The sequence below is a fragment of the Triticum aestivum genome, chromosome 4B (genome assembly GCF_018294505.1).
Source record: "Triticum aestivum cultivar Chinese Spring chromosome 4B, IWGSC CS RefSeq v2.1, whole genome shotgun sequence".
Classification (NCBI taxonomy): Eukaryota; Viridiplantae; Streptophyta; class Magnoliopsida; order Poales; family Poaceae; genus Triticum; species Triticum aestivum.
The window spans coordinates 620,879,646-620,906,365 of NC_057804.1; the positions used below are offsets into that span (position 1 = coordinate 620,879,646).

The 26,720-nt window shown below is 47.7% G+C and overlaps 1 long non-coding RNA gene across 1 annotated transcript; it reads left to right on the forward strand.

The window, feature by feature from the left end:
- The first annotated feature begins 22,483 nt into the window (after nt 1–22,483).
- On the forward strand, nt 22,484–23,433 carry LOC123089441 (uncharacterized). Its single transcript, XR_006442286.1, has 2 exons — nt 22,484–22,985; nt 23,100–23,433. It is a non-coding gene; the product is annotated as an uncharacterized lncRNA (long non-coding RNA).
- The last annotated feature ends 3,287 nt before the right edge of the window (nt 23,434–26,720 follow it).

The window sequence follows — 26,720 nt, forward strand, 5'->3', positions numbered from 1 at the left end:
CTATTTCCTCCGGAAGGAAAGAGAGGACGAGCCCATCGTTCTCCTCCTGTGAGACCCGATCAGCAGGGTCCCAAAGGTCGTCCTGGAGGCAAAGAGTTTTCTCCTCGGCCGTTCCCAATAGCCCGATGAAGAACTCGTAAATGTGAGCCACTATGAGCTCGTTGGAAAGTAAGAGTCCTTGATCGGATTGTAATCTAAGAATCGTACTTTTCCATTTTCTACCGTTAGTGTAAGCATGAAAATAGCCGGTATTAGCGTCTCCTTTCGTGACCCACTTGATCCCGCCCCTGCGGCGCCAGTACTCCTCTTCGGCCCGGAGTATGGCAAGAACTTGGTGCTCCAAGTCGTAACGAAAGGCCCATTCACTCTCTGAGAAGGAGCGCCGGTCAGCCTCCAAGTCTAGCGCGGCAATTGCCTCAACAATTTGGGCCCGCTCTCGCTTGGACTCGCTGCCATGGTTAGCCCCCCAACCACGCAGGAAAGCCCAGAGTTTGCTTGCTGCCAAGTTCCAGCGCTCTGCCGGTCCCCGCTGCGGACCAAGCTGGTGGCAGATCGTGTCCCAACGATCCGACACCATCTGGGCAAACCCCTCAGACTCAAACCAAGGCTTTTCGAAATAGAATCGGGGGCTTCGCCTGATATATTCTTCCCCAAAAGAAAATATCAACGGTACATGGTCCGAGCCAATTCTAGTTTCAGCCACCAGATTGCATAGGGGAAATAAAACCTCCCATTCGGGGGTAAAAAATACCCTATCCAACACGCTCCGGACCGGGCACAACTGTTTGTTTGTCCAGGTATATCTCGCACCGGTACGAGCGGCCTCACGCAACGCCGATGCCGCTATGGCCGCATTGAACATGGACACCTGAGTCCAGTCAATGTTGGTGTTGCTTTTGTCCGCACCCGAGCGGATAAGATTAAAGTCCCCACCAACAACCAGGGGCAAATTGATAGCTCGTTTGGCCCCTACCAAATTAGTTAATTCCTGTAAGAAAACAGCCAATCGCGAGTGATCTACCGGCCCATAAACGCACACCACTACCCACGAAAGGCCCGAGACGCGGTGTCTAATGGTAGCAGAAAGAAAAATACACCACATCCCATTGCAATACATCACAGATATCATTATTACAGCCCATTAAGATACCACCCGAGTGGCCCGCTGAGGGCATCCAGTGCCAAGAGAAACGCTGTAAAGGATCGAAAGCCAGAAGATCACAGAACGAGAAGTCAGCTTTGATCGTTTCCTGTAGGGCTACCACGTCAATCCTCTCTCTGACAATATACTCCTTGAGTTGTGTACGCTGCCCCCCGTGGCCACAACCCCGAATGTTCCAAAAAAGATAATGCATTTAAATGATACGATTGCAAAGGCGCACCCCCTGGATGTCACCGCTTTCACCACGCGCTTCCTAGCCGGCATCCGGCTGGAAGAAGGAAAAACAGAGGCCTCCCTAGCCTCTGTTTCCTCCTCGCGCACTGCCTCGCTGCCATCCGCACCCGGAATGATGGCTCGCTGGTTCTGATCGTCCCCACGAGCAGCCGCAGCCGCAAGCATGGCCTAAGCTTCCTCCCGTGCACGAACCATAGAAATAATCTCGCTACAAGGGGCACTAATCGCCACGCTACTATCGTCCAGAATGCGAGCAAGCTCATCGTCCGTAAAAGCGTTCAAGATACGGTAAGATGGTAGGGGATTACCTGTAGCCTCCAGGTTCTTGTCAGTGAGCCGTAGTTTAGCACTTTCCAACAACGTTAATTCTCCCAGCTTGGCCTTGGCGCGGGCGCTAGGGGCCCGCGGTGTCACCGGAGTAGCCTTGGAACGTCTTGCCTTGCTGCCCACGTCTACCTTGCCCAACGCCTTCCCCAGCTCGCCACCCAGCGTCGCCACCGCCACCGTCGCCACTGTCTTGGGGGCCGGCTTCCGCCCAGCCGTCTTCTTAGCCTGACGCCCCGCACTTTTGGAACCACGCTTGTTGGCAGGGGTCAGGTCATTGTCGGTCCCCGAAGCCACGGGAACGGAAGACAACGGGTCCGCAACCACGATGGCCCCAACCACCTCTTGAGTCTCCGTCTGAGACCTTGCCAGTGCCGGGATGTTGGATCCGTACTCGTCAAAGGATAGCGTTAGGGATCTAGCCAGGGGTGGCACACTCACCGCCGTGTCCTGGGTCGCCACACCCAAGGCCCCCGAATCAGTGGACACCGCTCCCAGCTTGTCCCAAGTCTCCGTGTCAATAGAGTAGTCATGTTGGCTGTCATCCCCTTCTTCTCTCGTATCCTGCATCGTGGTGTCGCCGCCAGAAGTCTTGGCGGGCGCCCGGTCCTCTCCCTAAGGTTCATTACCAGGGGCGTCCCCTTTAGGCGGGGCGCTACCCGATGGCCGAGCTCCACCATGACCCGCAGAGTCTTTTGGCGGGGGGTTGGGAGGATCAGAACCATTCATCACACGATCTCCCCCACGCTTGGGCAGAACCTCACGCTCCACCTTGATCTGGTAACCTTCATGATTGAACCACACTTCCACAAATCCATTCAGTTTCTCCGGAGCCTTGCATGCTAACTTCATCCTCACATGCCCCATCCCGATGAGGGACAATTCATCCACCACAATCGGGCGACCAAGCATCCGGAACCCTTCCCTTATGCGATCCTCACGCCTGTGTTTCTTTGGGATGCCGTGCAACAAAACCCAAGTCTCTGGCATGGCCATTGGCTGCACCTCCTCGTGAAGCATATCCCGAACCGATGCCGTGATGTCATTGATTGATAGAAAAAGTTTCCCACTCGTTTTCGCCATGTGAAGCAGATCTGCGGAAGGGAAAACCACCAGGAAATCATTGTTGCCCACCTGTGTCACTTGCCAATCCCAAGATCCGGTCACCATGTGTTGTAGTTCCTGCTTGAGGATGCGGAGGTTGAGCCGCCCTGGCTCAGCTGATAGGATGGCCGCATTTTCAATCCGCACGTCCACTGGCAGCTCGCCCTCGGCCTCCTCGTCGAACTTCAAGCAGAAGAAGCCCTCACCGGCGATAGCGCTCCCCATGATCTGCAATTGCAGCTGCCGACCCCTCGTCGGGCAGTGCGCAGACGCATGTCCCTCCTCCTTACACAGCACATAGAGGGGAAGGAATTTGCACTTCGACTGATAGTGCCCGAGGCGGCCACACTTGAAGCACTCCACATCGGGCACTTCTTCCACCGGAATGGGTTCCTCCGTCGTGCCCTTGGAGGAGGAGGGGAAGGAAACTGCGAATGGATCTGCAGCCGCCCGCTGCTTCTGAGCCAGCGGCTCACCATGGCCCCCACCACAGTAAGGATGCGCCTCCGGCTTCTTCTCAAGCTCACGCCGTCGCTGGTTAACCTTCTTCTTCTTCTTTCTTTCCTGCTGCTGAATCCACCACGGGAGAGGAGGACCCCAATCCCCCTCGCCCCCGCCCTGGTCGCGGGAACCGCCGCGCTCGGCCCTGGCCTCCCGACCATCCGACCGCTCTCGCATCGCCCTCTTAGCCTTGTCGCGCAGCTCGCGCTCACGATGCCGCTCTGCCTCCGGATCTGAGACCTCCATGGGGCGCTTGTCCGCGCGCCGATCTCCCATCACCACCGCCGCAAAGGATCTATGGAGAGGGGAGGATGGAGTGAGATCTGGAGAGTGCGGGCGGAGTGAGCGAGGCGCCGCACCTCACTTGCAGTGGCTGGAAACCCTAAATTAGGGTCCAGGCAGCCGCGTCTCGGCCATATATAGCCAGAGACCAGGCGCGAGGCAGGCCACGGCGGATCGGGCCTTGGGGGCCCATGCGGAAGCGATATTGGGACAAACTCCTCTCCCGACCCGGCAGACACGCCCGGCCCACTACCAGACGAGCCCACCAGCCCAGGCCCAACAAAGCACGGCCCGCCCGCACCAACCCTAGGCATCAGCGGGGACTGCGGACTCGCCCGACCCCCCGCCGCCGCCGGGGACGAGGGGGCAGTCAAGCATGGCCAGTCCTCCCTGGACGGCACCGCCTTGTCCACCACCAAGCTCGCTGCCGCCATGGATCTGATGTGACGAGCCGCGTCAGTCGCCCCCTCCTCGCTGGCGGCCACGCACCGAGCCGACGAGGATTGCCAAATGCGCAACGCCGTGGACCTAGGGTCGCGCCCTCCCGGTGCAAAACGCCGCCTGTGTTCGGTGCCCAGGCCTCGCGCGTCCGCCGCAAAGGCCACGAAGTCCCCAGTCGACGGGCCCGCCGGCATCGCACACATCTGCTCCGCGAGCTCGTCCCCGTGGTCGTCATCTTCAGAAGCTTCCACCGACAGCGCCCAAACACGATTGTGGCAGGTCCTAACCCCCGCCGGCGACGCCCCAGCACGCGCCACCGACAAGCGCACCTGGGGAGACCCCGCCTCGCGGCTCACCAAGGTCCACCCTGCCGAGGCAGCCCCGCCCGCGGCCCTCACCGGCGAAAGCACGCGGTCGCCAGCGCAGTCGCCAGTCCGTACACCTAACGGTTCACTCATCCTTTTGAAAGCCCTCCAACTCGGTTCTCCAGTCGTCTGTTTGCTCGACGTCCGGTGCTTCGAGGGGGTCCAAACGTCTGTAAAACGCCGGTTGTCCGGTGGGTCGGGGTCAACGCGAGATCCGAGATCCGGGGCACGATTTTGGGCGGAAAATGGAGATTTCGGGGTAAAAATTGATGAGATTTCGTGGATGGAAGATGGGAAACTTGGGGAAATGCTAGATCCACTCAAAACCAAGCAAATCCATGGATCAAAATCAACAAAACATCATCAAACCAACAAATCACAAAAAAATTGGGGGCTATTTTTTGTGGGGATTTTCAAAATTTAGGACGAAATCAAGCAAAAGAAGGCTAGAAAACGGTGGGAGGGACTCCAAATACGTGATAAACGTGGCTCATGATACCATATGATACGGGGCTAACCCGATGTAGGTCAATCTTTCACGTTTGGAGTGGGATCCCTCGAAGAACACGATGAACACGGGGAAGAATAGGGAGAAATCACAAGGGGAAACACTCAAGAACAAGTCCAATCACACATCCACTAGAAAATCAAACACACAAGATCCACAAGGTACATGAACAACAAAGAGAAAGATACAAGGTAGAGTTCATCCCAAGTCCAAAGGAGTTGGGGGCTTGAATCCTAGAAGGATCTTCCCATGAAGGGGTATTGATGATATCCCGCAGGATCTTCTCCTAGATGGAGGTCTTGGCCTCCAATGGAGTAGTGGTCTCTCTCTCTCTCTCTCTCAAGAGTAGAGATAGGTAGGAGAAAAGCTCACATACAAATGAGCTATCACTTTGCTGGCCCTAGAAAGGATGAGGGGAAGGTCTATTTGTAGTCTAAGCCACGAAGGGGTAAGCGGGAGAGGGATACAAGGCCAAAGGCCCGGCTGCACACAGGCAGTGTCGGACGTCCGCTCGGGGTCAAACGTCCGATCGCTCGCGGGGGTCCGGGCGTCCGGAGGGCGTCGGACTTCCAACATTTTGGCTCTGGACAGGTGGTGCCGGTCGTCCGGTCGGTGTCGGTCGTCCGGTCCCTGGTACTCGTCGGACATCTGGTGGTTGTCGGCCGTCCTGCCGCTGTAGTGTCTTTGTCTGGCTGGGTGGAAGGTGTGTCGGATGTCCGGTGGACGCTGGTCGTCCGGGCGCTGTAGAGTGTCGGACGTCCGGAGGCACGTCGGTCGTCCGGCTGCTGTAGATGTCGCAACTCTGTCTTATTCCGTATTCTCTTCCATGCTTCCCTCGCGGATGGTGTAGGTGTTCATTGGCGATTTCCCTCCTCCTTGACATCCGTGAAGCTCCGACAATACCTATGCATGCACACGGGAGAAGTTTCAAGTAGTACACCATCCTCGAAGGGGTTAAGTGGGCACGTGTAAAGGAGATGATTCACCTTTGTGTATGTGAAGTAGATGTCGCGCTTGTCACTTGCGAAACAGACTCTTGACATGGTGATGTCCGTAGGATGCTCCACATCACAAACTCTTCTTCAGCGTGGGTGGCGCCGTGTGGGTGATTTCTGGTAGTGAAAAGTCAGCGCCGGTGTCCAACGAGGTGAGTGACGGGCCCGAGCTACCCATTCCATCCGAAGGGACGGCCAACGGTGGCGGTGGCGTAGCATGGTGGTTGCGGCGGCGGGAGGCATGGTGGCGCGAGCTGGGGAGAAAGAGATGCACCAATTTTACTCGATCACGGTGGGAGTGAGCATATTTAGGGAGATTTGGGGGGATATTGGGAGGTGGAGGATAATTTTTGTTGGAAATATGCCCTAGAGACATTAATATTGTATTATTATATTTCCATGTTCATAATTAAGAGTTTATCTTTCATGCTATAACTACTATGATCCTAGGATATGCGATTCAGTGGAAAGCTCATATACACGCGTGGAACGATAAAGAGTAAAGAATAGGTTCCTAGTCTTGCCTCTAAGACTGGCTCAAGTGTTGTCACTTATCATGATTTCTGGATCTTAGGATATCATTAAGTGTAACGATAGCCCTACAACAACATTGAGAGTATGACTTTAGAAGAATGATCATATTGAATCGACCCAAACTTGTTTGTTATACTTTGAGATAATATCGTCTGAAATCAATTGTTATAACACAGAGTGTTAACATGTGTTTTTCTTCCTCAGACCATGAGAGTATCGTAGTCACTTCTTACAATACAATGAGCTTTGGGGTTTCTCAAACTTCATCTGTAACATGGCGATCATAACGACAACTTTCAAGTTGATCGAAAAGTTTCACAAGGGACTAGCAAGCTGAAGAGTCGGATTTACTCCTCTGATGATGGAGATATACTCTTAGAGACCCTCTCAGTGTGTCGACATCCATCATCATCTGGCCAGACATAGGTGACTATGTCACGCAGATGCCGGAACACGTCAACGAGAAAGAATAACAAAACTAGTAACGAGGAGATCGATATAGTGAGCATGGTGATGACTCAGGAGGATACTGACACATCTCAGGTTTTGTAAAGTATCATGAAGTAAAGGAAACATCACATGATAACCAAAGCTTCACTCGAATGTCATTTGTGTAATCATAGGGATATGGACGTCCACGATTCCGCTATCGGTCATTGAACGAAGGGGTTTCGTTCATGTCTAGATTTTACTGAACCTACGGGGTCACAAGCTTGAGGTAATCACGATTTATTGAGTGTTAGTAGGACGGGAATATGAAGGATTTATCTATGGAATTGCTTCATTAATATTTAGAATAGTTTCGAGAGGAACAGGAAGCGTTCGAGATCACCGAAAGGGTTTCGGAGTTATCAGGGAATACCACGTATTCCCGGTAAATAATTTATAGGTAGAAAATATTTTTGGTGATGTTCAATTTATAATAAAAGTCTCTAGAAATTTTTATGAGCCTTTTATATTTAATGTAATATCAACGGGCCTTAAAAGGTGACACATTTCCAACGAATGTATAATTTTTTATTATTTCATGCTATTATATTACCAATCTTAGATACTTTATATGCAATTTTATATTATTTTTGGGAACTAACCTATTAACTCAGTGCCCAGTGCCAGTTCCTGTTTTTTCCTATTTTATTGTATCGCAGAAAAACAGTACCAAACGAAGTCCAAACACGATGAAATTTTACGGTGATTTTTTCTGGACGAGAAGGGGCCTAGAAGTTTTGGGAGGAGGCCATAAGACATGCGCGTACATCCATTTAACCTAATTCCGCTTCTATAAATTCCCATAAATCCCAAAACCAACAGAGAGCCACCCGAAACAATTTTTCTGCCGCCGCAATCTTCTATTCTTCCATGATCCCATCTGGCACCTTTTCTGGTACTCTGTGGAGGGGGAATCGATCAAGAAGGGTTTCTACATCAACCTTGTCGCACCTCCGATGATGTGTGAGTAGTTTACCACACTACTGCAGGATGCTGCTAACGCGACACTATGTGAGATGCATTAATTGCAGAAGGTGATGTAATAAAACTGCCAAAAAAGATACAAAATGTTTGCGATGGCGGAGATATCAAATATGATTCAGATTATAGTTGCGTGTGTGATGCGTGTCATATGGTTCTCTCGAATGAACTGGTTGCGATGAGCATAACAGCACAAACGGTAGACAGATGAAGGTGTATGCGATATACAACATATAGTTCACTCGGATGAACTGTTTATGATTAGGCAACACAACAGAAAAGGTCAGCCAGATCAAGGCGTGTGCAATATATGACATTTATTTTAATCGGATGAGCTTAGAAATGGTTCAACTTAACAAGATGTGTGTGATACACGACAAACATGTCCGTAATAAAAAATGTGTGAAAAAATCGATAACAATGCAGAAGATTCTTATTAACAAGCCATGTGTGTTGCGGGCAAACGTTTGCTAGTATACAATTGTGAGCGATTGATGAACCAACGGGTTCCATTGTTTAGTCCGTGTGAGATGTGATTTGCTGTGTCCACACAACATCTACGCTCTGTCTACAGAACATCAACATATATACTTATAAGAACATGATTGCATAACCAAATTAAGCATAGAATTACATAAGTGACTACACATATAACATTTCCACACAGCAAAGTAAACAATTACATGTATACTAAACTAGGAGAAATGAGTATCTAATCATCTACTTCTTGTTGTGATGATGCTTGCTATTGCTCTGCTTCCGGCTGAATCTCTGGCCGTTTTGGGAAAGGAGGCACTTCCTTATGTCAATGATCCGCATGTACATCTCGTAGATCATGTATACCTCCTTGGCCATGATGACCCACAAGTATGGGGATCAATCGTAGATCGTAGTCCTTTCGATAAGTAAGAGTGTTGAACCCAATGAGGTGCGGAAGGAAATGGCAAGCAGTTTTCAGCAAAGTAATTTCTGCAAGCACTGAAATTGTCGGTAACAAGTAGTTTGATAGTAAGATAAATTATAACGGACAAGTAATGGTAACGATAAATAAAGTGCAGCAAGGTAGCCCAATCCTTTTTGTAGCAAAGGACAGGCTGGAACGGTCTCTTATAATAAGCAAATCGTTCTTGAGGGCACACGGGAATTTCATCTAGTCACTTTCATCATGTTGGTTTGATTCATGTTCGCCACTTTGATACTTTGATATGTTGGTGGACCGGTGCTTGGGTGTTGTTCTTACTTGAACAAGTCTCCCACTTATGATTAACCACCTCGCAAGCATCCGCAACTATGAAAGAAGAATTAAGATAGCAATCTAACCATAGCATTAAACATATGGATCCAAATCAGTCCCTTACAGAATAGCGCATAAACTAGGGTTTAAGCTTCTGTCACTCTAGCAACCCATCATCTAATAACTACTCCATAATGCATTCCCTTAGCCCCAAATATGGTGAAGTGTCATGTAGTCGACATTCACATAACACCACTAAGGTAATCACAACATACATATCATCAAAATATCGAAAGAATATCAAATTCACATGATTGCTGGCAACATGACTTCTCCCATGGCCCTCAGGAACAAAGGCAACTACTCACGAATAATATTCATGCTCAAGATCAGAGGGATATTAAATAGCACAATAGATCTGAACATATAATATTCCACCAAATAAACCATCTAGCATCAACTACAAGATGTAATCAACACTACTAGTCACCCATAGGTACCAATACACTAGTAAAAAAGGGCCACCCGAACCGGTTCGTGTGGGCCATTGGTCCCGGTTCCCGAACCGGGACTAAAGGGTCATCACTAAAGCCATGTCCCTTTAGTCTTGGTTCGCCCAGGAACCGGGATAGATGGGGCTCCACGTGGCCGTTGTCGCTTGCCCAGGCAGGGGGCCTTTTGTCCCGGTTGGTGCCACCAACCGGGACCAAAAGGCTTCCATGCGTCAGCATTTCAGGGGCTAGGTTTTTTTCTGAAAGGGGGGAGGGGGGGGGGTTGGGGGGTTTTGTAGGGTTAATTTAGGGGTTTCATATATTGTATTAGCTAGCTAATAGAGAGAAGTGTCCTCTCTTATCTTCGTGCTTGGTCGACGCTACGTATAGAGAGGACTCGACATGCTAGCTAGCTAGTAAGCAAATGAAGGAAACTATTAAGTACAGAAGATCGTCATGAACATATATAAAAGTGATCGACCTCTCCTTCTCCAAAAGATTGGTCGAACAACAAGTTTTCGTATATCTTACCGACGCTACTGGCTATATATATATATATATATATATATATATATATATATATATATATGACAAATTTTTCCTACTATCGGGTGTAGTTACTCCCACTTTTGTTTCGTACATTCTAGGTAGTATCTATCATATCGAAGAGTATGTACGCATAGTATGTAGTATATAAGAATGTGTATATATACTACTTTTTTGGTAGTGTATACCATATTTTGTGCATACTTCATTTTGCGTACAAATATGTACGTATTTCACAAATACAATAAAACTATGAGCTCACTTGTAATTTTTTTCATATAACTCACTTTGGAGTATCTTAGATATAGTATATGAACATAATAAAAATAATAAAGTAGAGTATATACTATCACATGGTAGTATATAAGAAATGGGTGTAGCTACACCCGGTAGTAGGGATCAATATATATACTACAATGTGTAAGATCTCTTACAATACCCTAACATATGAACTCAGCGTCCACATCTAATTGGAATAAGGGGGTCAATACATATATATGAATGAAACTCAACAGAAATGATGGTAATAAAATAAACTTGTGAATATTTTTGCTTACGCACTTCATATTGTCTTTTAGAGTAGCCCCGCTTATTCTTGGCCATCGCGTTGTAGATGGACTCGCAGACATAGTATCCATAGTAATTATTCCCGGGTTCCTACCACAAGCACTTTAAGAGAAATAGAGGTCAATCAAACTGATAATGAAGCACTATAAATGGCATTGATGAAAGTAGCTAGAATCAACGGGAGATGCGAGGAACTAGCTAGCTAGTAGTACTTACTTTCGGGTATTTCCATCGCAGATTCCGCGGCAATGAAGTAACTTGTGCGGTGAATACTTTCAAAACCCTGCGAGACAAAGAAAACAATTACTTGATATCGTGAAATGAACAAAGTTGTCGATATGGTGCGATAATGATCGATTCAACTTACTTCTCGAGCATCTTAGACATGTTCGCATAGTCCTCGGGATCTTTTCGTCTCGAGTCTGAGACGTTTACTAGTCCCTGCTCAAGCTTAATCTCTAGGAGAATATAGTGGAACCTGCACACGCATGCATAACTCACCAATTACATTAATTACTATAACCTCGAGTAATAATTAAGTAAAATTGAATATGCACATGACAGTAACACTCACTTGAAGTTGTAAGGAAAGAGTATTGTATCTTTGTTTTGATTTATTACCAACGATCGTAGCAAGTTGTCCTTGGTTTCTTTGGCATGAAATGTAACCGTAAATTCATCTATGAGATTTGTGTTTATGAACCCAATATAATACATTTCATTTTTTCTGCATTCGACGATCTTCAATCTGCATAATATAGTGAGGATAATTATATATACATGCAATGAAAGAGCTGAGCTATATATAGAGACTTAATGACAGAAGTAGTACTTACAGACAGTAGCAAGTGACCGTTAATTTATCGAGGGCCTTTAGATTGAAAAACTGGAAGAACTCCTCAAATGGAACAGACAACTCCTCAATTCCAACGAGGTTGTGCTGATCCTCTTTAACTTTCAGTGTCAAAGTATCGATTTTCTTCCCAGCTGACTGCTTTCTGCAGGTTTCCATGTACCAATCATGGAATCTTCGCATCATTGTTGTTAGAGTAGTTCCATCTTTGACGAGAGGCTTCCCGTACTCATATTTGAATTCGTCCACCTCCATTATATCAAAATGTGCATCGTCATAATCTCCAGGATTGCTACCGGGAAAGATCCCCGGATAATTAGCGACGATATCGCTAGACACCTTGAGTGGGGGGCAGGATTGCTTCGCTTGTTCGCCGAGCTGGGGAATTTTTTCCTAGTTCTTCGTTCTTGTAACCTTTTGTCACCGCAAATACTTCCCGACTGCTTCGCTTCCTTATATGTCTTTTTAGTAATGCGCTCATAGTTGGTTTGCGGCGGAGACGGTGGTGGTCGCTGCAAGGCATCCAAAGTGTGCTTCGCTTTCACTGGATCAATCTTCTCCTCAGGAGGTGGATGTCTCTTAGCTCTTTGTGTTTCGAAGTAGTCCTTCACTTGGGATTGACAGATCTCCTCGTTTTCCTGTGCGGTCATCTCGTATGGTAATTTCTCTGGAGTCTTGAGAGATGGACCGAATCTGTATTGCCTCCCGCCTCTAGCTGTACTGCTAGACGCTGGAGCAGGCCGAGCGGTTGCTGTTGTCTTCGTTCATTGCTTACGAGGTGGAGGAGAAGGACTATGATGCGCCGGAGAAGCTGACGCAGCGGCGGGTGTCTTCCGCCCTTGCTGACGAGGCGGAGAAGGAGGAGGCTGGCTGGTCGGGCGCGCCAGCGCAGGCGGAGAAGGAGGTGGAGTGCTGCCACGTGCCGGAGAAGGAGGCGGAGTGCCGCCACATGCCGGAGAAGGAGGCAAAGTGCCGCCACGCGCCGGAGGAGGAGGTGGAGTGCCGCCATGCGCCAGAGAAGGAGGCAGAGTGCCCTGATCACTCGCCGGAGGAGCGGGCGGAGGAGGAGGCAGAGTGCCCTGACTCGCCGCCAGAGGAGGAGGAGGCGAAGGCATCCAGTTCGGAAGGTTGATGAGCTCCTTCCGCCATAGGCATGGAGCCTTCAGAGCAGAACCCAGCCGAGTCTCCCCTTAACCGGTAGGTGGTCAAGCACGAGCTCCTCAAATTCCTCTGTTATTTCGTCCATCGTCACCCTAGCATATCCTTCTGGAATTGGACGGCAGTGAAAAGTTGCGCCGGGTTCAGGAGGTCGAACAGAGCTGACAGTCGCCTTGACTTTGTAGTTCTGCCATTGCGTCATAGGGTGGCAATGTTGAGACTCCGTAATAGCATCCACGGGGTAGCTAGCAGAAGCCATGAAGACAGGCTCCAGCTGAAGCAGCTCGGTGGAAGCCACGTTGTTTCTCCGCTGAGATGGCGGGGTAGCTTCGGCAGGTCGCTTGCTTCGAACTGCATCTCGTTTCTCTAGCTTCTGTACCCTTGCGTGCAGCTCCTGCAGTTTTCTCTGATCCACCTTCCTCCTCCTCTCTTGGCATTTGTAAGCTCCTGCGTCCGGAAACCCAGCCTTCAATGGAACAGAGCCTGGCGTGCCTCGTGTCCATCCAGGGTGCTCAGGATTCCCGAGGGTCATTGTGAGCTCGTCCTTCTCTCTGTCTGGAACGAACGTCCCTTCCCGCGCCGCGTTAATATAGTGCTGAAGCTTCGTGAGGGGTATTCACAGTTGCTCCCCCGTCCAAACGCACTTCCCTATTACAGGGTCCAAGGTTCCGCCAACCCCAAAGAACCAAGTCCAGCAATGATCTGGCCAGTTCAATGTGTCTGGTTCGACCCCTTTATCAAGCAGGTTGTTCTCAGCCTTGGCCCACAACGGTCGGGCTTTGAGGTAGCCACCTGACCCCGTGTGATGGTGATGCTCCTTCTTCGCAGCATTTATCTTGTTTATCGCTGACATCTTCTTACTCCTCTCCGATGTCTTGTTGGCCACAAATGCGTCCCATTGATCTCTGAGCTTCTCAAATCGGCCGACAAATTCTAGTGTCTTTTTTTGTTGATAAACTTTGCTTTCAGCTCATTCTTCCACCTCCTGAATAGATCTGCCATCTTCTTGAACGCAAAGGACTTGATCATTGGCTCCATAACTGGATTCTCCGGATCCTCCTCTTCCGGTAAGGTGAAATTTACCTTCAGCGCTTTCCAAAGATCCTCTTTCTATCTATCTTCGACAAAATAAACTTGAAGCTCTTCATCCTTAGGCTGATTCCATAGCTCGATGCTCATCAGGATCATGTGCCTAACAAGAACCCCGCACTGAGCAGTAAATGCCTCCTTTGTCCGGAGGGGTTCAATCGGTTAGCCATCACGCGCAATTGCTATGATCGTGAACCTTTCATCTAAGCACAACTTTTTCTTCGGGCCTCATCTCGGTAATGAAGTTGTGCTCGATCCGGAGGGCTAGAAATAATAAGAAAGCCGAGATTTAATGTGTGTAGATACCAAAACAATGAATGCATCAATTAGCTAGTCAGCACAGGCTTAATTAATATATATACCTGGCCGGATTCTGTTTGGTCACCGGAGCCGTCATCACGGTCTCCTTGCACCGGCATTCGGTCACCGGAGCCATCATAATCATGTCCTTCCTCCTCCGTTGTTCGATAACCGTAGCCTGCTTCTTCACCCTCTCCTTCCAGACCATTGGTTTCGTTGAGATACGACATGACATCAGCTCCAGCTGCGATTATGTCCCCCAACACCCGTTCTGCTTCCTCGTCTCGGCCGTGCTCCATAGTTTCTGCAAATATTACAACATGGCAATTATTATACAAAATAATAGATGGATATATTAGTGGCAAACATAGACCTAGCTATAGCTACTCACAACAAGGAATTATATTAATTAATGGCCTCGACGCTTCTCTAGGGTTCGGGGTGGCCTCGGCAACGCTTAAAGGGTTCTGGGTGGCCTCGACTACAACACTCTTTTAACTTGGTAAAGGAGGGGGTATATCGACAACGACGACATACATACATCGACCCTCGCTCCTCGAACCCTCAGCGACCCCCCCCTCTCATGTCGAAGTTATCAGGGAGGGGGTATATGGACCCCCCCCCCCCCCTCATGTAAGAGGAAAAAAGATCGAAGAAGAAAAAAGAGGATAAGAAGAAAGGAATAGAGAAGTTCGAAGAAAAAAAAGAAGAAAAAAAGAGGAGAAGAAGAAAGGAATAGAGGAGTCCTCTATTCCTTTCTTCTTCTCCTCTTTCTTCTTTTTTCCCTTCTTATTTATTTCTCCTCTTCTTCCTCTCCTTTCTTCTTCTCCTTCTTCCTCTTCTTATTTTCCTTTTTCCACTCCTTATTTTTCTTCTTCTTATTCCTTCTTCCTTTTTCCTCTTTTCTTCCTTTTCCTTATTTTACTTTTTCCTCTACATTAACCTAAAATGCACTAACCTTCTTTTTCCACTCCTTTTTTTTCTTCTAATTATGAACATATACATAAATTGACAAAAAATATGCACAAAAACATATATATACATAAATTTTCCTATACATACACAATTGTTTACAAATATGCACATATATATGAGCATATACATAAATTGACAAAAAAATACATTTATGAAAAAATGCTATGAACATGTACACACATATAACAAAAAAATACATTTATGAAAAAATGCTATGAAATAAAAATGCAGGGCAGGGGCGGCGCGCGGCGCCGGTGTAGGACATGGGCGGCGTGCAGCGCCGGCGCAGGGCAGGGGTGGCGGCGCGGCGGTGATGGTGGCCAGTACAGGGAGGAGGAGCAGGGGATCGGGACGGCGCTCATAGCGAGGTGGTGTCGGCGACGAGGAAGGCTCGGGGACGGCGGACGGTGAAGGTGCGCTCGGGGGCGGGGGCAGGGGCGTGCGGGCTCGGGGACAACCTCGGCGACAGCGACGGAGACGGCAACGACAAGGCACAGGCGACGGCGACAGCGCGGTTGAGGCGATGACAGGGGCGGCAGACGGCGTCGGGGCAACCTGGCGGCGTCGATGAGCTCGGCATTGACAGGAGGCGATTGGCGATGAAACAGCCAAATTTTCTAAGTGTGGGCTTATATAGTAGACCCTTTGGTCCCGGTTGGTGGCATCAACCGGGACGAATACCCCCCTTTGGTCCCGGTTGGTGCCATCAACCGGGACCAAAGGTCTCTTTTCAGCAGCCCAAAGGGCGAAGCAGAGGCCTTTGGTCCCGATTGCTGTCACCAATCGGGACTAAAGGGAGGCATTGGTCCCGGTTGGTGCCATGAACCGGTACCAATGCACCCCTTTAGTCCCGGTTGGTTTCACCAACTGGGACCAAAGGCCTTGTGCTGCCCGCGTCAAAAGTTTAGTCCCACCTCGCTAGTTGAGAGAGCTCGAGAGTGGTTTATAAGCGTTGCTGCGCCAACCCTCTCGAGCTCCTCTCAACTGCAGGCTTTCAGGCCTAATCTGTCACTATATGCCTGTGGGCCTACTGGGCCTACTGCGCGCCTGAATCCTGGCCCATTGTTGGGTTTCTAGTCGTATTCAGGTCGTGGTGGCCTTTTAGGTGGCACTTTTTTTATTTTTTTGTTTTATTTTTTTGCTTTGTTTATTTTATTTTGTTTCTACTTACAGCAAAATACTTACTACTTTTTCAGTGATTCTTTTTTGCTTTTAGGTAATAAAAATTATAAACTTTCTGTTAGTGTCATTTGTTTTCTAACTCGAATAGTTTAAATTTGAATTTTTGGAAATTTGTGTGAATCACTAGTTTTTGAATAGCTTTACTATAAAAATAGATTTTTTGAGTCATTCTTTTTCCTGCTATTTAATATTACTGTGTTTTATCATGTTCAAAAACATATTTTTTTATTTTACTTTCTAACAAAAATTCTTTATGATAATTCTTTTTGCTATTAAAGTTTCTACCAATTTTTTTATGAAAATTCTTTTTTCTTTTAATGTTTTGAACAGAAAATACTTTGATAATTTTAGTTGCATAAATTATAATTTTAGTTTCAATAATACTAGAGGTTCCACTAACCGGGACCAAAGGGGCCAGACGAACCGGAACCAATGCCCCCACGAGGCCCGGCAGGCCTCCTGCCCTCACGAACCGGGACCAATGGGCCCATGGGTCCCGGTTCGTGACTGAACCGGGACTAATGGGCTTATCTGGCCCGAACGTATGCCCTGTTTTCTACTAGTGATACGAGGTTCCGATACAAAGATTGAACACAAGAAATGAACTAGGGTTTGAGATGAGATGGTGATGTTTAAGATGTTGATGAAGATTGGCCTCCCAAAGATGATAGGGTTGTTGGTGGTGATGATGGCTTCGATTTCCCCCTCTGGGAGGGAAGTTCCCCCGGTGGAATCGCTTCGCTGAAGGGCAAAAGTGCTCCTGAAAGTCCTTCCTTTAATTTTTTTTTCTAGGTCAAAAGACCTTATATACCAGAAGATGGGCACCATAGGTGGGCCAGGATGCCCACTAGCCACCAGGGCGCGCCTACCCCTCCAGGCGCGCCCTGGTGTTCTGTGGACACCTGGCAGCCCCCCTCTGGTAGTTCTTTTCTCCAATATTTATTATATATTCCAAAATAATTCTCCATAAATTTCAGCTCATTTGGAGATGTGCAAAATAGGTATCTCTGACATAGCTTTTTCAGGTCTAGAATTCTAGCTGCCGGTATTCTCCCTCTTTGTGTAAACCCTACATTTTATGAGAGAAAAGGCATTAGATTTAGTCCACAAAGTGTTATAAAGCATAAAACATTATAAATAATAGTAGGAAAACATGATGCAAAATGGACGTATCAGGCCCCGTACACGACGTGAGCTTTATCGAGTTTCTCCATCCATGCCGAGTGCCAGACACGCTTGTCCTTGATGCAGGAATTCTTCACGTCTCTGTAGTAGGGGTCGCTGATGGCCTCGACGAGGTGAACCAGTGAGTCCTTCTCATGCTTGTTGCTGCCCTAGATCTTGTATTGGCCCTGGATGTCGACAAGATTCTGGCAGGCAATGCCCGAATTCTTGAGCACCTTTACATCGTTGGTGATGTCCACCATAACAAACATGTAGTGGGGGCTGTTGACAAACCCGATGAAATGCTCACAAGGCCCTGTGGCCAAGCAGTAGTGGTAGACGAGGACGTGATTGCACACGTACATGTGGGTGACGGTGACCTTGTGATGAGACCCGGCACGAGCGCAGGTGTACTTGAGGTCGAACCCAGCCACCTTGTAGTTCTCCTCATCAAGCAACGGTTCCATGGTGTGGATGGAGTTCTCCACCCAGACTGGGTTGTTGGTGTACACCACCGAGAGCTCTGTGAACCTTTCGTGAGTGTCCACTATGACATGCATGGTGAACTGTCGCTCGTCGGCAGCAGCTGCTCGGAGCACCATTGGAGCCACGCGGGATACCCTCTAAGAATTTGTCGTCGTGGGTGTGCTTCTTGCAATATTGTGGCGTGATCGAAAGGTTGAAGAGACACAAGGGTTAAATGACCGCTGTAATAAATGGGGGTTGGCCGACCTATAATCGTCACGTCTTGTCACCGCGTTCATAGCGGAGGATTCCAGTGCACGCTTGAGCACCCCACACTTGTATCGTTTGACCACGCGTGACCACCAAATGTATCGTGGTGATCCTTTTCCCGCGCAACTGCCCGGGTTACTGCGTGCAACGATGCAAGCTTCCCACCCGACTAGTTTGGCCACGCATCGGGTAGAAGAGGGGCAAATCATGGGCGTTTATTCGCAAAAAGCTTTGCAAAAACAAAGTGTGTGGAATGACTTCAACCAAAAGTTCACCCGTGGGTGATGGGGTCAAAGTCATACAGAAGGGTAATGATAGACACTCGAGTGCGATAATTAATTCTACGCTCTACGGGGCAAACATTTGAAGAAACCAACTGTGTGCAATAATGTCGAAGATTGCAATTGAGTAATCTATACAGATTGTTTGCGATGATATCGACAGGAGAAACACATTCGAGAATAGTAAATAAAATCTAAGTCCATTGCATATTAAGGTCAAAATAGTACTACCAATATATGAATCTCATACGATGCCATTTCAGCGATTGTACCACAAAAGGCCGAAATATCATAAGGTTCAAATTCCAGAGTTATATGGCTTAAATTCAAAGATTATAGGGTTCAAACTGATATTATAAATGAAATTCAGCTCATGCAGCTGCAGACGCCCGCGCTGATCTGCTGAACATTGACATAAGAGGTTCAAAGTGATATTACCACTTGTAAGGCTTGTTCCGAAACCTCATCATTTCTGCAAAGGGATCAGCCACTAACAAGTCATGTATGAGCTTGACATAATGACTTTTGATTACTCTGGCACCTAAAGTACCAAAATGAAATTCAGCTTCTTCAGAGCCTTTTCCATTCTACCGCAGTCGCCGGCGCTGATCAACAAACCATTCATTTTTGCGAAATAAATGTAGGGCAAACCTCATTACCTTTAGCACCCTTGCTCTGCCAACAAAGAACCTGACAAATATAATCTCCGGTAAGGTCCCCCGATAGGAGTTCAAAGTAATTTCTGAGAGATGCAGACCAAGGCATTCGATGCGATTGTTATACTATATCACATTCTCCACCACATGAACTAATCATATTTGCAAAAGAAGATAACGTATTAGTGCCTACATGCAGTTTTGAACACCACTACAAGTCTATTTGGTTTGCAGGATTTCTAAAATGCACTAATAGAATGACGTGCCATCTTTGATCCTACATGATTAACATGGGCATTTGATTACAATCTAGAAAAATGTGGGCTTCTTCACAAGAGTTTGGAGTGGATGGAAATTTCCCTACGAAAACTAGTACAGATGAATCCAAAGAAGAAATGCTTATGGATTGTAACTATATGAATCAAGCAACCAATATGGGGAAAACATGTATGTACTGGAATCCTCGAAAATTCCTTCAAAAATTGTAGTACATTGTCATTGTAAACTTCGAAAAAGGTACCAAAAATTGAACTTCCTTATGATTAACATTTAACAGGAAAGGAGCATCACCTCGATATATAGCTTCTCCAGGCACGGAAAGCATCTCAGGAAACTGACACTTGGTCCAGATTGGGGCCGATATATTCTAGTACCAAGACCTTCACTACACGCAGATTCAGGGTCAAGCTTGTCGGAATCATTTTCTGGATGACAGACGAACATACATCTTCAAAATTAGAAATAATGTTAATTTCAAGGAGAGGAAGAAGACGACTGTTGTACCTGAACAAGTGTGTATCCAATAACAAGTTCGGAGTATTTGACAGACGAGTAGCCCACCACTGTCGCGCAGAAATGATATTGATTCTTGTTGGACCTTGTTGATCAACTACAAGTAATCTCTTAAGTGAAGGTGTGTCCTCGATGACCATACTGCGATACACATTATGTGATCTCTTGTTGCAGCTCCAGCAACACGCATAAATAGTTTGGAGAGTCATGGAGGTGATGTGAAAGCTACTCAACTCATTGATCGCTTGAAGACGAAGGTACTCGAGTGCAGTACAGCCGCGGAGCGGGTGCTCCATGTCATCCTTTGGGATGCAGACGACGACGACCTCGAGGTGCTTCAGTCGTGATAGAAAAAGAGCGGACGCGTCATTAATCGGGAGGAAATGGCAATTCATGAACCTAGCAAGGCGCAGCGTGGGCGCGAAACAGAGCGCGGACGTTGGCAGCAAGCGCATATGCCCATCAGTAAAACCGAGCTCCTCGAGCTGGTCTAGGGCAGGGGATCGGAGTCACTCATCAAGCTTGGCTCGGTCCTTGCTCTTGGAACGGAACTTGCCCGTGATAAGGCCTTTGATTGGGTCATGGTGCATGCCGAGGATCTGCGACAATGCGTCCAACCTTTTGCAATAGCCATGGTAGAGCTTATGGGCGTCGATGATGCCGAGAGGGGTGGAGTGCCATAGGGGGGCGCCACCACCGGGAAAGGACGGTTGTCCGCGCCTAATATTTGATTGGGAGAATCTCATATGGAAACTAATATTCCATGAAAACTTCATGGTAATCATATTTTAAAATTTTGAAAAAATCTGAAAAAATAAGGGATGCTAAGGGGGTGATGTTTTATTGTCACGCCAATTTTCAAGTTGAAACACATTACGAGATGTGAGTTATGAAAAAGAAAAATTCAGCCCTGAATAGTGACATTACTGTTCGACACTATTCAACGCTGATTTTCTCTTTTTCATAGCTCACATCTCGTAACGTGTTTCGACTTGAAATTTCGTGTGGCAATAAAACATCATCTTCTTAATATCCTTTTTTTGTGTGGCGATAAAACATCATCCTCTTAGCATGGTGTCCTCTTTATCAATTTAAATTAATTTAAAGCCTGATGCTCCTCCTTGTGTCTGTTATCTAAAAAACGAGTAATGCTACACTTACGTAAGGAACCTACGTATGTTTACGTAATAGCTAACGTGGAAGATTAGCATTGGCTTTTAGGGGAGGATGGGGCCCACCCCCCTGAAAATCGGGGGGGAGTTTAGATTAGTGTGGCAGGTTTCGTAACCTTACGTTAGCTATTCGTAGGTTTAGCATTTTCGCTAAAAAACATATTCCCTCCGTTTAGGTGAGTAAGTCATCTTAGGTTGTGCACTATGACCAAGGAAGAGGGAAAAACGAGAGAACTTAATGTTCATTTGCTAATTAATAGCATTGCATGCAATGAATTAGCCTCTGCATGTCGTGCTTGGTAGTCTCAAGTCATTAAAAGTATGCATACCCCACATCGCTTATTGGTTGATATGTCAAGAAATAAGAACCGAAGTAGAATTTAATGCACCGCGTCTAAGTGTTTTGGATTATTTGGTTTTCGTAAGATGACTTGACACCTAGACGAGTGAGTAGTACATTTTCCAACCGGGCTGTCACCCCTCGCAATCACATACATGCTCGACCGTGTCGTGCACTATGCACCACGCACCCACCCACGCACGCACGTACTCCACTGTGGTAATTAAATGGCGTAACCATCGATGTGTCACTCCGGAGATCAAATCGAATTAAAGCCATCCACCCATCTCCCTCCCGTCCAGCTCAAAAGATAAAAATACTCCATCATGGAGAAGAGCTCGAGAGATTAAACAGGGCGGTCGCTTCCGTGCCACATTTATTCCTCGTCCCCGAGGACATGGTAGCATGCCTCCCGCTTCTCCGTCTCCCCCATAACCTCGATCGCCCGCACTTATGGCTAGCTAGCTTCTTCACGTACTCCATCAATGCCCCAGTAATGAAAACCGAACGAGAACGAGACTATTCTCTCCCTCCGCCATGGCCATGGACACGGAGCTGCTAGGTCACTCCTCCAGCTAGTAGCAGCTACTCTCTCTCTCTCTCTCTGCTCGCTCTACGGCTGTAGGCGAGAGAGACACGCATGGGAGTGGTAGGACTGTGCGTAGGAGAGCAATTCATATTGCTCGCCCCCGTTGCACACAAAAACATCAGACACACACACACATGCAGCGTGCAGGGCAGGGCCGGGAATCTCAATTTATGACGTTGCACCTACATATGCATCGAGCAGGCATGTACTCCTCCTCCTCGTCTCCTCTGCTCGATATGCTTGCTTGCTGCTAGAGAGAGAGAGGGACAGGGGCAGAGAGAGGGCCGTGTTTCCATTAATGCCGCAGCCTGTCTTTACTCATTTGGTAGCCGGGGGACTTGAATGCCCCTCCCCACCCGCACCGCACCACCGGAGCCGAGCTCGCTCGCCCGCTGCATAAAGTTGGACGCCTCCCCCGTCCCTCCACTTCATTCCACTCCATCGCATCCCCTCTCTTCTACCTCCGTCTCTCCTCCTTGCAGTTGCAGAGCGATGGCAAGGAACTCCGAGAGGAGGAGGGTGAAATGGTCACTATGATGTTGGCTCGACTCACTCAGACCACGCCGGCCGGCCGGCCGGAGCCATCCGCGGCGGTGGTTCTGATTGAGCCGTGCCAATATCTTAGTGCTCTTTCATGCATGCATGTGCCCGTTCCTTGTGCGCCGCCGTGCCTAGCTAGCTCCTCCGCCATGGCGCCAGCCGGCCAGTACACCGTCCTAACCTGCGCTACAGGTATGAACACGTACGTATCGGCCCGCACATTTGTCATGCGTTACTAACCCAGCCCCTAGCATGCATGTTCACTGCATGCATCGTGAAACATGCATGCTGTGTGTTGATCGGATCTTGTGGCTCCTCCAGGTTTGCCTTGTGTGCATGCGAGCTATGTGTTCATCCTCTGGACGTGCAAGCTAGGCTGGTGATTTGCCGCCGATAGAGAGGTTGGTATGCATGGTAGCTCCCCGCACCTGCTAAGTTATGTCAATCGGACGGCTCCGTTTCATCTTGCGCAGATTCCATGCATGCCATAATTACTAACTTGTCATCTCAACTAGGTCACTCCACTGATCTACATGCAGGGTTAACTCCCAAGAAGGGTTGGAGTAAGGCACAGAGAAATGTACAAAACTTCACCGCTTCTTCATGCACCGCCCCAGACAAGTTCAGTTTGAACATGCATGTAGTGTGTGTGACATGCTTGCACGTCTACGTGCTCCAATGTTTTGTATACAGTTATACACAACATTGTCTTTCATAAAAGATGGTACTCCTGAGTGTATGTTCATGGAAAACTTACCAAATCGTTGCTTTAACCATTTATTTGGGGCGGCATGTGCATACAAAACGTGTACTCTAAATGCACTATGGGGCATTTCTGTTGCTTATTCATTCCTTTTCTCTCATAAAAAAATCATTTTCACAAGACCTTGGAGTAGGAGTACAAAGAAAATGGAATCCACTCAACTGCTCTCTGCTCATCCATCTCCTCGTGTATTAATAACTATAGAGCGTACTATTAACTAGGCAGGCAGCAGCTTCCAACTTGTGCTGGTGCCAAGATGAAATGCAAATAAATGCTCCAGCTCCTCTCCCTCCGTGCCGTGTATACTCTTTTCCCTAGCTACTTTGTTGTATTCCCATTCAATTCGAAACCCTAAACTAAACAACAAGAACAAGGAGAGAGAGGCACCAGTAGTACGCACTGTTGATCATCATGGTGTCCAAGTCCAACCCCCTTGTGCTCAGAGATGGAACCGGCCGCCTGGTGGTAGCAGCAGCAGATGCAGAAACCAGATGCTGCTGGAGCTGGACACTCCGCCATTGGGGTCCTTCTGCTCCATGCTGCTTGCCCCTGTGGAAGTTTCCATAGGAAATGAAGATTTTGAGGCTCAGGTTTTCTGAATTCATGCTCCATTTTTTCCCAACTAAACTACAAGCATCACAAAAAGTTCAACTCCAATTCTCAACTGAAGACTCCTTTGATTTATAGGATAGGAATAACATAGAATAGGAAAATCATAAGAAATGATATGACATGCACATGCATGTCAATTCCTTAGAAAAAAGTGATGTCATTTGGTTCATAGGATATGAATTTTTCCATTAAGTCTGAGCTAATATTCATTTCTTCTGAAATGTGAAGGATAAAAACCACTCCTGCATAGAAATAGAAATTCATTCTTACAAATCAAAGGGTTTGGAGTTTTTCCTACAGGAATCCTATCCTATTAAATTCTTACAGAACTCCTATAAACCAAAGAAGGCCTTAACCAATTCGGAGAAACGACAATGCTACTCCCACCACTATATGGCCGTATTGGGCTCGTAGAAACCTTGTAGGATCCCAATCCTTTGTAATTTTTTCCTAAGAATTGCCTTTGGGTCAAAGGAACGAGCACCCAAGTTCCTACGGAACGAATTCCTATACCTCAATTTCATAAGGCCCCTTCCAATGCTTCACCTTATACAGGTGTTAAGCCTTCCATGTAGGCAAAAAATCTGATGTGGCAAGTTATTTAAGAGGAGAGAGATGAGTGTGGTGACCCTAGAAAAAAACAATACTAAGCGTGTGAACCTAGGCAAAACATTTAAAGAAAGGAAGCCCACCAATGCATGAAGAGCTATAGTTGCTAAATCATTAAATGAAGCAAGCTTAGCAACCATAAGCTAAGCACCTATGCATCGGGGAGTATAGTTGCTAAGCTATTTAATGTGCTTAACACCTCATCTAAGCACCCATGCATTGACAGCAGCCTAACATTTTGAACATGCACTCCAACCTTTTTTCAAGGGGTGCAGTCGACTAAGACTTTACTAAGTCTCAGTTAAGTGACATAACATGTAAGAAGAAAAATAAATAACTGAAAAGAAAAAATTGCATTGATCCCAATGCAAAATCTCATGAATATAGTAACGACTGAGATATCTCAATCGACTGAGATTTAGCAGGACTATTTTCCAAGACTCAATTGCAAAGGATGAAGGTCCTGTGTTCCATCCAAATGACAACCCTGCAGTTTTTCCTCTGTTTTGTAACCCTGTATTTTACACTGGCAACCTTTTCAGATTAGATTCTCATGAATTTTTTATTCTATTCCCGCATTTCATAATCCTGGATCCAAATTCCTATGCCGCAGTTCCATAGGAATTCAAACATGCACTTCGATCTCTTTTTACTCAACTGCGAATCTTTTTTTTTTGAAACACGGTTCCTTAAGGCCCGATTCATTAAAAAAACTCGAAAAGAATTGCCCGGTTAATAATCGAAAAACCAGGCGAAAACCGTTACAACTAGCCCATAGAAACAAGGCACACAGGGCGATTTGGCAACCCACACAAGAACACACACATGTCGCCAAGGAGAAAAGCGTCGTCTAGGTTGCAACCCAGAGTCATCGTCATCACTCCTCCGCGAGGGCGACTCCGACTCCGCCATCGACGACCACCGAAGAAGCCCTCACCGCAAACAAGTGTCGAGGCTTGCGCCGGCCAATGCCAAACAATCAGCCACACGCGCCGGCGACCAGGCAGCTCCGACTCCGTCGACAAGCATAGCAGGGAAATGCATTGGGCTCATGCGCCGAGCCAGCGCCAGAGCCGACCACCGTCTCGTGTCATCGTCACCGCAAGGGCCTCTCCTCAGCAGCTCCGACTTCAGGAAGACAAAGCGAGGCACGGCGACTCCTCAAACACGCCGGAAGAGACCGACTACCAAGACCCATCAGCAAACCTGACTCAATTGCGAATCATCGAGGCCATGTGTTTTCCCTTATGTGTTTACACCGGTGAACACTGTTTGATTCATGTGTTTCACAACCGTTTCTCAAAAAACAAAAAATGTTTCACAACCCTGCGATGACCTCCGTTTAAAGAAAAAAACTCGATGAACAAACCACCAGCAGCTTACAGGAATCGGAACTTGCGACTTCACCGCGGCGGCCGGTGGAAATCAAAAAGGAGCCATTCCATGGCGACGGGTGGTTGGGGATTTGCCAAGGAGTAACGACGCAAGTTAATGAGCCGGGGCAGTAAATGAGGTGGCAGGCATCAAGAGAGACGGGACGACGACGACACAGCAGGCGCGCGGTAGAAGTAGAGAGAATATGGGGCATGGTCACTTTGGTCAGGGCCCTGCCACCGCATTTACGTTACACGCCCGTAGCGTAGGTGTAGACGAGAGAGAGAGAGAGAGATGAGACGAGATGCACGACGGGCCTGCCTGGCCTCGACCGACGTCGTCAGACAAAGATTCCCACATTCACTCCTCCACTCCGATCCAACGCCCGGCGTGCCCCCATGCCTCCCTCCCAGTCGCTAAAAACTGTCAACTCGTCGCCACCATCCACTTCAATTCTCTGAGCGTTGAGGCGCAGTAATGCCGCTAGCGCTCCCACGACGCGTCGATGGTGCCGGTCTGGTCTCATCTAGGTCTGGCCGTCCGGGCCTGCTCACCTTGCTGCCATGAGTCGACTTGATTTGCCGCTCTCCCTGTGCTTGCGCCGTGAGAAAACCAGCTCGACGTGAGTCCCCTGGCTCACCCGGCAACCTGTTTTTACTGGTACTCCTGTGTTTTCAAAGTTTTAAGGATGCTGCTGCTGCGAAGGCAAATGCGCTCTGAGATGCTTCAAATTATAGCGCTGCAAAGAGAAGCAAATACTAGTACTAACATGGTCCGC